Source organism: Pezoporus wallicus, unplaced genomic scaffold, assembly GCF_028554395.1.
Source record: "Pezoporus wallicus isolate ANWC-B61680 ecotype Strahan unplaced genomic scaffold, APGP_CSIRO_Pwel_v1 contig_4161, whole genome shotgun sequence".
Classification (NCBI taxonomy): domain Eukaryota; kingdom Metazoa; phylum Chordata; class Aves; order Psittaciformes; family Psittacidae; genus Pezoporus; species Pezoporus wallicus.
In genome coordinates this window covers 252,435-267,521 of record NW_026639584.1, presented here as the reverse complement: position 1 = coordinate 267,521, position 15,087 = coordinate 252,435, and positions in this window count along the sequence as shown.

Here is a 15,087-nt window from a genome sequence, read left to right as displayed (position 1 = left end):
CAGCAAGACAAAGCACCCTGGCAGAGCAGCCTGTTGTGCTGCATCGTTTACACCCCCAGAGTTGTCTCCTGTATTTATTCCTAAGCCCCGGAATGTGTCAGCAGAGTGTGTCACGCTGTAGCTCAATAATCACAACGCACTGCATGCATTAACAAGCAATTTCTGGTTAAAGTCCCCATGTGTGCCATGGATGGGAGCACAGGAGCATCCCCCAGGCTCCTTCGCATCCCTTGGCTCTGGGATCCGGCCCTTCAGCTGCTGCTGCTGAGCTGCTTGGCTCCATGCAGGCACACACTGGTGTCCAGGGGCTTTTCTGAGCCACTTCACCTCCAGCTCTTCAGATAGAGCTCATCAGGCTCCTCCCTGTGAGTGCCACATCCTCAGCAGTGCCCATCAGAACTGTGCCTGTGGTGGGACAATGGTCCTCAGAGCATCCTGGCAGCACCATGGGATGGTGGCCACAGAGCAAGGGAGGGTTCTTTGAACGCTGCAAGAGTTTTGCCTCTCTGTGTTCCCACCAAAAGCCCCTTTTTTTGATTTGAGGGAAAAAATAAGGCCCAGATCTTCCTCATTTGGGAAATTTCCCCTGATTTCCTTCAGTGGGTGCAGCAAAATCCTGGCTATTTGCTTGCTGGGATCTTCAAATGTATCCCTTGGGAGAGCCGCTGTTGAGGCAGGAACAGGCAGGGATGTAAGGATGCCTGCAGGTGGATAGGGACAGCAAAGCCATGGCGGGGCAGACATCCCTGCCTGCAGCTCTGGCTGCCTGTGGGCCACATCCTTCCCAGGGGATGCTTCCCCTGCAGGCTTGCTGTGCCCTGCAGTCACCAGGGCCCTCTAAATACTGGAATAAGGCTGTGACGGGGGAAAAAATACTTTATGTATGCATCTACAGGTATTTATGTGTATCTGTCTCTCTATATATATTTTCCCACCCAGCATGGGGAAGGGTCTGGGGTCCTCTGTGACTCTTTACCAGTGGGAGGAGGGGGGGATATGTTGGGATGCTGCAGTTCTGAGCTGTGCCCATGCATTTGAACCTGTCAGAGAGTCCTGACTGAGCCTTTAATGAGGAGCTGGGTGTGTGTCTTCTTTGGGAGAGCTTCTAAGAGGCAAAGAAGCTATTCCTGTGACTTGGATCCCAGCACAGCCTTGCACTGGGTGCTCATCTCCACTTGGCGCATCCTTTCAGAGAGAGGCAAAGTCTCAGGTTCATGGTCTCTTCTGCTAACTGCTCCCCTTGGTGGTGTCCTTGCCAGGCAGAGCCACCAGCGCTGCGTTCCTTTTGCCCATCTGTATGCTGAGCATCCATGCTGGCATGCATCGCCGGAGCGGGATGGCAGCTGCTGGGCACTGGTGCGTGGGTGCAATGTGCCCTCCCAGGCCTGGCACACCACTGCTGGCCCTCCTCGCACGAGCAGCGCCCAAGGTCCTGGTGCACCCTATTGCTCCATGCATGGAAGGCACAGCATATCCTAGCACACTCCTTGCTCTTCTTCTTCACCCTTCCTCCTCCTCTGCTACGGTCAGACTCTGTCCTTGCCCTTTTCCCAAGCACGGACCCCACAGAAGATGGAAGCCAGGAAGCATTGGCACTGACACACAGCAAAGATGCTTATCCCTATCCTGGTCCCTTGACATGTCCATGGTCACCCCAATTAGCCAGTGAGCAGGGAGTGTGCACCCCTCACACCAAGGGGCTGTGGGTCTGGGCTCTCGTGAGGATCCTGGGAGCTCTCCATTAGGCTTCAGGCCAGCCTGGTGTGGGGCTGCCACCTTCCATCCCAGCTCTTTCATTCCCAGCTCAGTGGGAGCAGCGGAACCTGCGCTGGAGCTAATTGAAAGCCGCATCTGAGCGAGGGACAGGGAGCTGAAAGCAGCACAGCGCTATTTCATCACCCGCCTGATGACACGTTGTTAAATCCAGTGCTGGAATTTTATTTTCAAGCCTGCCATGGGGCTGCAAAGGTTATTGAAGCCTTTTGGACACACTCCTGCAGGGAAGTTTAGCTGAAGAGCTACTTTCCGTAAGCCAGCACCTTCATCTCCTGAGCTCTGATCAGCACCACAGCTTGAAGCTCATCACTGTGCCACCAAAAGCCACCTTGCAGGATGGCCAAACAGCACCAGCAGCTCTGGTCCCTGCACAGGGCTCTTTCCATGGGTGGGATGGGTGACTTCCCACTGTGAGCAGCCAGCTCCATCCAGGGATGCTTGGTGTCACCACTGAGGCCGACTCTCGTGGTCGTGGCCCTTGTTTGTACAGTCTAAATTCAGAACCCCTTCAGATCTTGGCCCTGTGTTGATAGCCATAAGCACAGCCCCCAAACATTCACCCTCCCCATGGTGCTTGGTGAGATGATTTCTCCAAGCAAACCCCAGCAGCCTCTTGCGAAGCCCATCAAAGCTGACTTCAGAGTATTGCTGGCCAACTACCCCATGTCACCCATTGGTGCCTGGGCACAAGGCATCATCAGATGCAAAGCTCTCCTGCTAATGGAGAGCTGGTGGCTCCCACTGAAGAGTCTAAGAAAGGAATTGCTGTGGGTTTCTCAGGGAGCGGGGAGATTCTGTGGGAGAAGAGGGAAAGTCAGCCTGGAGACCATGGTGGGGCATCTGGGCTGCTGATCCTCTCCAGATGAGGGGAGAGCAGGAGCACCTCTGCCTTGTGAATAGCCTCCCAATGTGCTTAATAAGCCCAAGCCTGACCCAGACCTTGCAGGGCCAAACAAAAAGGCTCATTGCCCCTTTGGCTCGTCCACAGTGCTACTTCCTCCCCTTGCTGGGGGCACAGAGCTGGTGGGAAGCCACAAAGGAGCCTACAAACCTCTTGCAGGGTTCACTAGTGTTGGTGGGAAGAAGCCCAATGTCCACAAGGGACTCTGGATCTGCTACAAGTGCAAGGACCCCTGGAACTCGCTGCAGCCCCACTCTGAGCAGTCAGTGCCAGAGGTGGCCCCACAAGCTGGTGGGTCTCTGCCCAGCAAGGAAAGTCCTTGTTTCCTTTGGGGCAAGCTGGTGGCTCCTCTGCCTCTGTGCATCACGCATGGCTCAGAGGAGCCAGCTCTCTGCCAGCGTGCCCATGACCTTCAGTGTCTTCTGGCCTTCTCCTCGCTCCCAAACATGAGCCAGGCCAGCCATGAACCCACATCCTTCACTGTGGCAAGGACTGAGAGGGCAGGTAAACGGCACAGATCTATGAAAAGCATTTAAAGCCCAAGCAAAGCCCCAGACTATCCATTTTCTTATAGAGGCTGGTTGGAGGACCTCCAGCTGGGCCATTAGCTCAGGTTAAGTTCTTCACCATCCAGCCATGTCACCTTTCTGCCTCATAAAGAGAAATATGTTAAAGATACCTATTTACTCTTTGAAATTGGCTTCAGCAGTGCTGAACATCCCTGGAGTGATGAGTTTTGCTCCACACACCGGGCTGCTTCCTGTGAAAAAGCTTCTTTTAAATCAAGAAAACAAACCCAAGCAGGGGTTTGGCTGTTAACCCTTGCCTACCATGCTGCAGCTGAGGGAATACCCTTGTGTGTAATCAATCCTGGGCTCGGCAGCGACAATGCCCCCAAAGAGATCTTTAAAGCTGTGTGCTGCCCTTCCTAAAGGATTTCTTCAGGTGGCAGAGACAAACAGGCAAGACAAATGATGCCAAGATGAGGATGGTGCGTGGCGGGATCCAGCCCTTCACACACATCTCTCTGCCTGCATGCAGCAAGGATTAGCTGTGAAGGATGCAGGGCAGCAGCATCACTTTGGTACCCAGGGTTTCACACTGCTGAAGGTATTGATTTTCAGCCAGGCTGCCACGTGGCACTCATCGTTAGGCTCTGAGCACTTCTCAAACAACCCATCTATTTCCCCAGCTCCCTTGCCAGGCACTGAGGTATTTTCATCTCTATTTTGCAAGCAAGGGATTGAGGCAGGGAGAAAACAACCGCTCATTCCGCACGCCCCATTGGAGCTGCCTGAGGATGTAGCACTCCCCGGCTCTTCAGGTGCTGTAGCTGTACCTGCACACAGGGCTCATTTTCACCCCATAGCACCAGCAGCACTGGGGCTTCGTCAAAAACCAGGGACTCTGTTTTTTCCTGACTCGTGCTGCTTGGGCTTGGAATGGGAATGCCCTCGTGGGGGTGATGTGGGGCCCATGGTTTCACCAAGATGCCCCATGGCTGGGGGAGATTTGAGCTGTGGTGCAGCTCCTCCTGCTTGGTGACTTCTCACTCGTCCTCACCCTGCTGAGGACCTGGGGGATGGGGAGCATCGTCCATGGCATGTCACCATAGAATCACAGATTGGTTTGGGTTGAAGGGACCTCAAAGCTCATCCAGCTCCAACCCCTGCCACGGGCAGGGACACCTTCCACTAGAACAGCTTGCTCCAAGCCCCTGTGTCCAACCTGGTTTGAACACTGCCAAGGATGGGGCAGCCACAGCTTCTCTGGGCACCCTGTGCCAATGTTCTCATTGCTCAGAGCACCAAGAGTATCATTTGGGGCATATCACAAGCAAGAACTGTAGTTCTGAATCCAACACGTGGAGTGTGTGTGTGTGTGCATGTATGTGTACACCCGTTTGCACATGCATGTGTGTGTGTTCACGTGGGGACCATGGAGCAGCTTTCTCCAGTCTTGTTGCCCCTGCAATTGCTTTAACGCTCCCTGAAGCTCTGCAAGGAGCCAGCAACACCCAGGATCGGGTTTGACCCAGGATGGACCCTGGCGCTGCAGGACGGTGGGTACGAGGCTTTCAGGTACCGCTTGTTCCCACTGCTGTGCCCTGGGCTGGGGACTCCTCTCAGAGCTGCAGGGACTTCCAGAAGCAGCAGTTTCACCAAACCTGGCATCGTTTCAGCACCTTTAAAAGAAGCGGCGGCGGCCTTCCAGGGAGCCCAGGAAGCATGAGAGATGCTCATCGGCTCAGCGTGCCTGAGATCTGATAAAGGTGAGTGCTCAGGCTGATAAAGCCCCAGGTTAACTGGCTACAACGATACAGCAAGTCACCGATTGTGTGCCCGGCATTGAGACGAAATAATCTTCTTACGCTGTGGGCGCAGCCACCATTTCAGGTTTCCAGAGAGCAGCCACAGACTCAAAGGAAAGTCACCCCGGCAGGGCTGATTTTGGCTTGGTGCCTGAACTAGGAAGAGAGAGGTCTTCTCCGGAGGGGTGGCTGCAGAGCCTGGCGCCCGCATCCCCTCCCGCCCTGGCTCCTGTTCTGCCTTCCGCAGCGGAGCAAGCCAGACCCATTTGAGATGATAAAGGCAGGAGCAGCAGTGACTCATGTGCTGGGGATGACTCAGGAAATCACACTGAGCTGCAGCTTTTTTGGCCTTGGTGACAGAGGCAAAGGCCATCTCTGGCCATGAAAGGGGCTCATGGCCCTTCCCAGTGTTGTCTCCTGGGACAGCCTTTCCCAGTGTGGGCACCGATTCCAGGTACACCCAAAATTGAGCTTTGTGTCTTTTCCTGGTTATGAGATGATAGTTTTTAATGGAAAAGTACTTTTCAAAGGGTGTAGGTAACACGGCCAAACATGACAGGGACACCTGCAAGCGTGCAGGGCATCTCCTTAGCCATCAAAGCTGGTGGCCAGCTCAGAGCATCCCTTTTCCTCTATCAGAGCCACTGAAAGAGAAGGCAGTTTAAGTGGAGGAAGCACAAGTGATTAAATGGCCCTTTCCTCTGGATTAAATGAAGGAGGACTTGGAGCAGATTTCCAGTGCTGGTGTGAATAAACAGGAGACAGAGCAAGAGTGAATCTTCCAGACCCCAAGTGCTGCAGAGATCAGCTCGGTCCCTACAGAGGCTGTCCCATCTGCTCTGCATGGTGACACTGCCAGAGCCACTGACACCGGCTTGGAGGGACATGAGGTGAAAGGGACCCCCAGCTTTAGCATCACCCTCCATTTCAGCCCCTGCCTGTGCCATCAGAGCCATTGCTGGTGGCTCTCTGTGGTGAAGCCCCAGCTCAGATGGGCAGTGATGCTGATACGAGCAGTTTCTGACTTTGCAGCAGATTTTTCCAGCCCTTTCCCAAAAGAGACTTCAAAACCAACCCAAAAATATCATTTACAACCAAGAAATGTTTCACCTTGCCTTTGGCCATGAATTTTTCCTCCTGCTTACGTTAGCCCACTGAGTACCAAGGGTTATTTCAAGGCATCTCTTGGTGGCACTGTGACTAATTTCCTTCCAAGGATGCAGTGTGCTGCCACTACACATGGGCTTTTCTTCTCTTCCCTTTGGGTGAAGGATCATCTTCTTGGTATGTGGAGACTAATGAAGAATTCCTGGCAGGACACAGGGGTTAGGCTGAGGGAGGACCATGGTAAAGCAGTTGTGGAGTTTCCTGGACAGAGGAAGCTGCAGCTGCACTGGAGAACAATGAGAACATCTGCTTGTTTTAAAGAAGGTATTAAAATCTTTCGTCCTGTGTTTAGCTGGATAGCTGCACAGTGGATTAAGCAAAGACATTTACACCTTTCATTTAATAAGGGGATATTCGAGCATCTGACTCTCCTTCATTATTAAATACCAGGCTCTTGGTAGGAGATAAGAAAGGAAAAATAATTTGTCTTTTGTTTTAGCTTCTATTTTATTTCCTCCTGGGCAAATCATCCTGCCCCGATACCAGGGGTTGCCTGAGGACATGTGGTGTGGGAGCATCTCCATCCTCTGCCACCAAAGGACCGTAATGCAGCAGACACCCCTTCTGCAAATGGCAGATTTCTAATTTTGACACAAAATTCATCACGAAATCACTCATTTCCCCCCCAAATCCTGCGAAACCTTGGGAAAGGGAAGTCACGCTTGGTCAGAAACCTCCCCGCGGCAGGGCCTGGGGTGCCAGAAGGGGTTTGCAGCCCCCAGCCAGTGGGGACAGCTCAACCCTTGACCCTCACCCCCAAACTGCACCAGTCTCATTTCCCAGCAGCTCCCCCGATTGCATTCTGCTTTGAGCTCTTGGCTGGAAGCAGTTCCCATTGGGACACCGGGAGCCGCAGCCCAGCTTGGTGGGATACAGCCAGGCTGCTCAGCCAATGTCCCCAGCCACCCGGCGCGGCTCATGCCACCATCCCCTCCTGTGCAGCAGCGTGAAAAGTGCTGGGCCAGCGCTGCTATTCAGCACCAGCTATTTATATCCCGAGAGGGAGATGAGGACCAGCCGTACAGCTGAGCCAGCCCGGGCGAGCGGGGATATTTTTAAGCACGGGGTTTGAAGAGGCTGGTGATGAACCCACAGCTCTGCTCAGCAGCAGCTGCACCCGCTCCCCAGCCGCCTGCCCAAGCCACTGCCCTGCCCGGGGGGCAGGACCCCAGCCCGGCCTGGGGGAGATGCTCCATGGGAAGGATGTTTGTGTCCTGGGCTCGGTGCAGGAACATAACCCGGCGTCGTCCTTCCGACAGCCTGAGATATTACAGACGGGGCAGTTACAGCCCACTTTTAATTGTATGCAAGTTATTAAGTGCCATTTGGGCAAACCAAGCATGGTGCATGAGCCCTTTGGCCATCAGGTTCAGCAGCCCTGCTGTGAAAAACCTCGTCGCAGCAGTGCTCAGTGTCTGGTCGCTCCCACTGCCTGCTTGTGTCCTCATGCATGGCCGTGGTAGGATGGGTGCCCTGTGCCCTTGCTCATCCTGGTCCCCCCCAGTATGCTGGTGACATTGGAGCTGACATTGGAGGACAATCCTCACCCATCCTGAGGATGCATGCTGGGGCTGACACCCTCCCCAGCACATGGGGAACCCCTGATGCAGCCCCAATCCCGGCAGCATTCCCTGGCCAGGCAGCTCATCCTGCACTGCACAGACAGAGGGGATTAACACAGATACCGTGCTCAGACTGGGCCCCTCGTCTGCCAGGGATGAACCCATGTTACCGTCAGCTCGGCTCCACAGCCCTCTCCATTATACATCACAGCCACTGCGCTGCTGAAAGCTTCATCAAAGCCCCGTTGGCACTCCCTGGGCACAGTCTGGCTGTGGCAGGTGTCATCCCCCCCCCCCAGGACCCTCACCCAGAACCCCCCTGCAGTGGGCAAACAGGGTCCCTGCCTCCCCCTGAGCCTGGCATGTGAGTGCCGGAATCACCCCTTCCCTCTTGCTTCCCTATATACACTGCCGGCTGTCCCAGCAGGTCCCAGATCCTGGGGCTGCACATGAAGACTTGTCCAGGTGCTTTTCAGGGCTCCCAGAAAATGAGGGATGAGACCCAGGCAGTGCAGGCAGGACCCCATTACCCAAAGGGCTCCCCAAAGCAGGAGGGAAAGAGGTGGGAGATGGGGGTGCTGGGCGCACCTCTGTGCCAAGGCTCCCCAGAGCTGGGCACCCAGCTCCCAGCTGGGATGGTTCCTGCACCATCCGGGCACTCAGGGATGCTGGGGGGGGGGGGTGTCTATGGGGGATTTATGGGGAAATAGGAAACATCCCTCCTGCTTCCCCTCCACCCACAGCCCATTCTCAGCGTGGGTGAGCAAGGCTTCAGGGGTCAGGAAGTGGAAATCAATGCAAACAATGGGAGCAGTCTGGGGAGGAAAATACTGAGTGGTTTTCAGCCTGAGTTTGGGAAGTTTCCCTGCATGTTTAAACTGAAAGAAACGTCCCGGGTTCCTTTTCTTCTTTTCCACTTTTCTCCTGAAAAAAAAATTAAATAGAAGTTCCCGACTCAACCTGAAGCTTTCATCTGATTTCACTGGGAATCAGCAGCACTGCAAGGCAATTCAGGATGAGTTCCCAGGTTGCAGACAGGCCACTGTTTGAAGCAGGGGGTGTACGGGTGCAGGAGCCAGCTCTGGTTCCTAGCAGCCCCTGATTTCCCCGCAGGATGGCTTTGGGGACGCTGTCCCCTTGGGGACAACCCATGGCTGTGGCCGTGCCAGCTGCTTCCCAAACAGCCCCGCGCTGCCCGGCTGAGGCTTCTCTGCTTCCAAGTGGAGGGAAAAGGGTGCAAGTGTCTGCAAGTCTGAATCCATCCCTTGCTCTTGGGAAACCCACAAGGTGAGAGGGGTGGGATGGGGAGCAGCGCCCTAAACACACCAAGCCTCATCCGCTTCATCTCCCCTTGCTTTTGCACACCCTCAGTCAGGTTTTTATGCTCTCCAGGGCTAATCCAGCTGACATCAAGTGAAATACTCCTGCTGATCCCAGCTGGGCCGGTGGAAAGCAGGCTGGGTCCCCTGTTTGAGGATCAGCACCTTCACCCCCTGCATTAACACAGAGGACAGAGAGAGGTGGGGACGCACCAAAGCAGAGCCTTTCCTCCAGCCGGACACGTTGTGATCTATGATTTGTTTTCATTTTCCTGTCGTTTTTCTCCCAAACCGGGTGGGTTTGAGCCTCTGGGCTGGGGAACAGCCGGGGCCGGGGGCTGCCATACTCTTCTCTCTCCATTAGCTTTCTTATTGAGTTGTCTCACACCGTTCACAGCAGCAAAAATCCGCTACAGGCGTATTAAGGATTCTCCAGGCAAAACTGATAAGCTGAAGCCTCATTATTATCCCGCAAAGTGATTATCTTTCCTTGATGAAGTCTCATATTTGCCCAATTTCAGATGGAAACCTTTCCCTTTTCAATTTGAGACTAATTCATTTCTTGACTCCTGGTTACAGTGCAAGATATCACAAACACTCCCCAGCTCTGATTTATATCGTTAGGAATCATTTACTTGCAATTAAAATGAGCCTTCAGGGCTTTTGCAAACAAGCCGGATTAGCAAACGGTAAAACATTTGCTTTTCGTAAACAGTGACTCCAGGCTCTGAAACGGCCGGGGAGGGCAGGAAACCAGCCGGAGCTGCCCCGGGCTGCGGCAGCCAGGAGGGATGCTGCAGGGACCCTCCCAGCGGGGCACTGGGTGCTCATCTCCGGGGAGCCCCAGCATAGAGGTGTCCCCAGCATCCCCATCTCCCACCTCTTTCCCTCCTGCTTTGGAGAGCCCTTTGCGCGATGGGGTGCTCCCTGCACTGCTTGGGTCTCATCCCTCGTTTCCTGGGAGCCCCAAAAGTGTCTGGATGAGACTCGGTTTGCAGCCCTGGAGATGCGGGACCTGAATGCTGCGGCGCAGGCCTCGGGCAGCATATCCTTCATAATTAAGATAATTAACAGTAGGATCATGTAATTGGCAGACCTTCCTGCTCTTGGCTCCTCTTTTACAGCTGCTCCAGGCCCTGAACAGCAAGAGGACAAACCCACCCCATACACATTAACAGATCAGTCCAAGAACCCTCTTAAAACATTACCTTGGCTAAATCCTGCTCATTTAGAACACAAAGAGCCCAAATCCTGGCATGGAGACCCAGCATCATTGGGGATTTCAGAGAACTAATGAGGAGAGCTGATGCAGTTAGGGGAGATGGAGCAAACACCTTTGCCCCCTGCAGCCAGGTACCCAAGGGGGTTGGTGGCCACTGGTGGAGGGGCATCAGAGCTCAACCACTTGAGAACAGGCAAGAAGAGGGTCCTCAGTTTTGGAGTATAAATACAGCACAGATGCATCACTGGGCTCTTTGCAAGAAGCTCCAGCCATAATAAGAACTGGAGACAAACCACAGCAGGATGCATTTGTGGGGTCGGATGTTTCCACTTTATTAAAAACCAGAGGGATTTCTTGGTGTGGCAAGTGGAGGGGCAGGAGGTCGCTCTCATGGAGCAGGGCAGCTTTTGGGTGGCTGAGGGAGGGCTCCTGTGGCACTCTGAAAGCCTCTGGGTGTCTGGGTGCAATTCAGCAAGAAACGGGGGTTTCAGAAGGATGCTGTGATTGTGCTGGGTTGCTCTGGCCCCAGTGTAGGTGGGGGTACGAAGTTAGGGGGTTACACAGGTGCTGACAGCAATAAAATAGCAATAAAAGTCTGGATGCTCCATTCCTGCCTTTGTAAAATGGCTGAGGGATTGAAATCATTGAAAGTTTTTTATTAGCGTATTGGTGGGGGCAATGGGTGAGATTTTGTTTGGTTTTAGGAAATTGGATGTAAAATTGGGTTCAATTTTAGGAAACTGGCTGGCACACTGGCATTTCCCAGCCCATCGCCTGGCAGGGGGGACAGTCATGGCAGGGGAGGACACGACCACCACAAAGGGCACCCTATGTTACACCAGTGCCCCACACTCTTGCAAGAGCAATAACTTTGCAGATGAAGCAGCCTGCAGTTCTTTATGGTTTTAAGGTGAGATTTCCCCATCTCAGGAATGCAAATGACAGGGGAGGGCTGGGCTCTGCAGACCGCTCCTGGGGGATTTTCAAGCCCAGCTGGGGTTGAGTTTTGAACGAGGGGGTTCCTCCAGGCCTGACCACGAGTCCTGCCGGTGCGGGCCAGCACTGTGCTTGGTAGGGTGGGTTTTGACATGCAGAGAAGTGGCTGTAAGCAAAAGCCTGGCTGGTGCAGCAGAAGCAGCAAACACCGCTGGCAGCGAGTGCAGACCAGACCTCTCTCATGTCGCATCTATTACACACCTTCAGTGGCAGAAAGGGCACCTTCCCATCAGTAGTGAAGGGTAAAACCCACATGTGCCACAAGCAAATCACCTGTACATGTCATTTACTAAAGTAATTAAGCTTATTCTCTCCCTGGTTGCCAAAGCCAGAACAAGCAATGGGTATTTTTCTACTCTTGTGCACCCAGAAGAGTTTTGTTGCCTCTAGTGCATTGCCTCCTGCTTTTATTTGTCAAAATAAATGGCTTTTTGCATGGGGTTTGTAATCTCCAGGTTTTTCCAGGCCCCAGCCATGCAGTGGGATGCAACCGCTCACAGCCAGCCCCTCGGAGCATCCCCAGCTGACTGTCAGAGCCTGGCCATGTGCTGAGGTGCAGCAGAGGATGGGTGGCCATGTTCAGCTCCAGGGAAATGCATCCCCATGGGAAGCACAGAGACCTCCTCAGTGCCAGCCTGGGGCTGCTGGTCTGCCCATGGTGAGGTAAAGCACAGATAATGTCTTCTGGAGCATGCTCAGGGGGAGGGTATCCCCAGGTGCTGCTCATCCACAACTGATGTTCACCACATCACCTTTGAAGGGACCATGGCTTTAAGGGCTACTGGCTTTAACCTGCCAGAGGGGAGATTGAGATGAGCTCTTAGGCAGAAGCTCTTCCCTGTGAGGGTGCCGAAGCGCTGGCACAGGGTGCCCAGAGAAGCTGTGGCTGCCCCATCCCTGGCAGTGTTCAAGGCCAGGTTGGACACAGGGGCTTGGAGCAAGCTGCTCTAGTGGAAGGTGTCCCTGCCTGTGGGACACCCTGTTTCTACTTCTGTTTCCTGTGTTCTGGGGGACACATTTAAGATTGGGCTGGACAGGGTGCTGGGCCATCTAGTCTAGGTCCTGCTTTGCTAGAAAGGCTGGACCAGATGATCCTTGAGATCCCTTCCAACCTGGGATTCTGTGATTCTGTGAGAAATGGCTGCATGGAAAGAGAAGAGGGACATGATCTCTGCTGGCAGCTGGGGACTCTTGTCCTGATTACATGGGAGGTGGGATTAAGGGGATTTTGCCCATCCTGAGTTCACTTGATCCCCTTTAAGGGGGCAATAAACTCACATAGACACTCAAGCCTTAGGAAAAGGGTCTCTTTTAAAATGGTGAGTTGAGGTCACTGGTCAAAAGGCAGCTCTTGCCTCCCAAAGACCTCTGAGCAGGACATGAATTCCCTCAAGTTATCAGCCGCTTGCTCTGATTACATGTGGTATTTATTGGGTGAGTGGATAATTTGAACCTATAGAGTTATTAATTATGACCTTAATCTGATCACTGCTTTGTTCCATTTTTAATTAGCTTAGTAAAACTGAAGTCATTTAACTTGGTAATATACTTGCTTAAGTGCACATCTAACTGCATATCCTTTTTATATCCACCAGAAGCACTTGGGACTGGCTCACTCCATCAAACTGCAACCTGGGGCGTGAGCTCTGAGCATACCTCAAGTAATATTAAGTTTACAAGCAGGCTGCTCCACTCCTGAGCTGCTGAGTAGTCCCCTATACCTGTGTTATAGCTGGGAGCAGGAGCCAGGGTGTGGATAAAATGCCTTGGTGCCAGGCAGCTGGGGAGAAAACAGGAATTTGAGCCTTGTGCAAGCAAGAACCAGCCTTTGGGTGATTGGCATGAGGGGCTGCTTCATCCAGACAAGGATCTGAAGAGCACAAGCCCAGGTGCTTTAGTGAGCACCGCACTGCTGCTCCTGAGTGGAAGGAGTTCAGTCTGTGCACACCCTTGCGGCTATCCTTCAGTGGAGATCCACAAGCAGACAGATGGTTTGGAGTTCTCTGCTCTCAATGATTTTAGTGGTGCTCATGGGAAGCTTTTATCCCAGTATCCTGGAAGGAAACTGAAGCTGCTAGCAGAGGGCATAGTGCTGGGCAGTCTCGACTGCATCTTGGACCTGGCAGCATTAAGACACCCCCAACAGCACAGGCCAGCTGGGCAGCACAGCTCCGATTTTATTGCCTTTGATGCTGACATCTGACGGCTTCTTTATGGGCCAAGGGCTGAGATTTCCCTAATCTGGGATCTTGCTGCATTCCCAGCTCTCCTGGTTTACATGAGGCAAATAATTTCCTTGATTTCCCCATCTGTAAGGAGGGGATAATGTCCTGGCTGTCACTGCTGGGCCATTTGAGAGCTGTGGATTTGAAGTACTTTTTGAAGGGGTTTACTGTTGCTCTTCCCAGCTTTTACACTTGCACAGGATTTTGGATGGCTTCTGAAAACACTCAGAAAATACTGTGGGGCTCTGCCTGCCCTAAAAATGTGCTGCTGCTCTGCACCATGACATACCTGTTGCACTATCCCCCAGGGCCACATCCGTGGCTGGTGGCTTGGATGCATCCTTGTAGCTGATTAGGCTGATATAGCTTTAGGGTTTAGAGTAGGTGCTGGAGTCAATGTGTGGCACAGATAAGCCTTTTAAACATAGTATTAGCACACAAAACAAAGTGACAATAGTTTGTTAAGTTGTGTTTTGCTCTTTTCTCCCCTCCTGATTGCATTGCTGGCCCTTCACAAGCACCCATCCCTAGTTCTGTCAGGGCTGGGGCACTGGAGGGTTGCCAAGAGACCAAAGTCTGCACAGGTTTACCAAAATCACTTTGCAATCGCACCTTAAGTGAGCAGAGGTGCTGGGATCATTAGGTAGGAGAGTGCTAATGAAACAGAACCACTTCCCTGCCATGTTTTCTACTTTTCCCCACTTTATTGCTTAATTCACAGCAGGGCAGCTCCACATCCATCCTCTCGGGATTGAATTTAAGCAGAAGTGTGTTTAATCACCTGTCTCATTAATCCCTAATATTCTATGCGCTGGCCTCACTAATGGAGCTGTGCAGGAAGGCAGTGCTGAGGTGGGAAGGAATTGAACAGTTTTATCCTAGTAGAAAGCCCAGCCACCAGCTCCTTAGCTGCCAAATGCTACTGATTTCACTGGAGGACACGGCCCAAAAGCTCCCAAGTACCTGAGCATCATGTTGCAAAAGGATGGATGCTGTGGAGCCTGTGCAGGGCAATGCGACCCAGGGATGAGGCAATGCCTGTCTCAGAGCTGGATCAAAAGGGCTTTATGCTGGCATCTGGCTGGGCAGGTCCTGTTATGGCACAGTTGTCCCTAATCCCTGGCTGGAGGCACAGGTGATGGTGACCACCTCCAAGTTATTGGGGTGTTTCCTTCAAATTGCACCCTTTCCTTCCCCTGGAAAATGCAGGTGGCAGTACCAGTCTCTGCTTGCTATGGAGCAAGAGGGGGCCACATATCCATCAGCCCTGGGACTGCAGCGGGGAGGCATGCGGCTGCAGAGGGTCACCATGGTTACAGGCACTTTCCTCATCATCATCCTTGAGGATTTTAACCACTGCTCAGAACGATGCAACACAAAGCAGCTGAGCAAAAGGCAGGAATTTCAGGCTCTTGATGACCACATTCCCCAGGACAGCTTGGAGGATGGAGTCTGTTCTTAAGTAGGGAGAAGGGGACCTGAGTTGGTGGTTCTTTTCTTCTGGCCTAAATTAGGCAAGTGAAGGTATTTCATTTGGCTTCAAACCATCCCTCCGCACCATTGTCCCCAGGCCACTGCTTGTTGATGAGCACTAGGCTAAAACAGTGG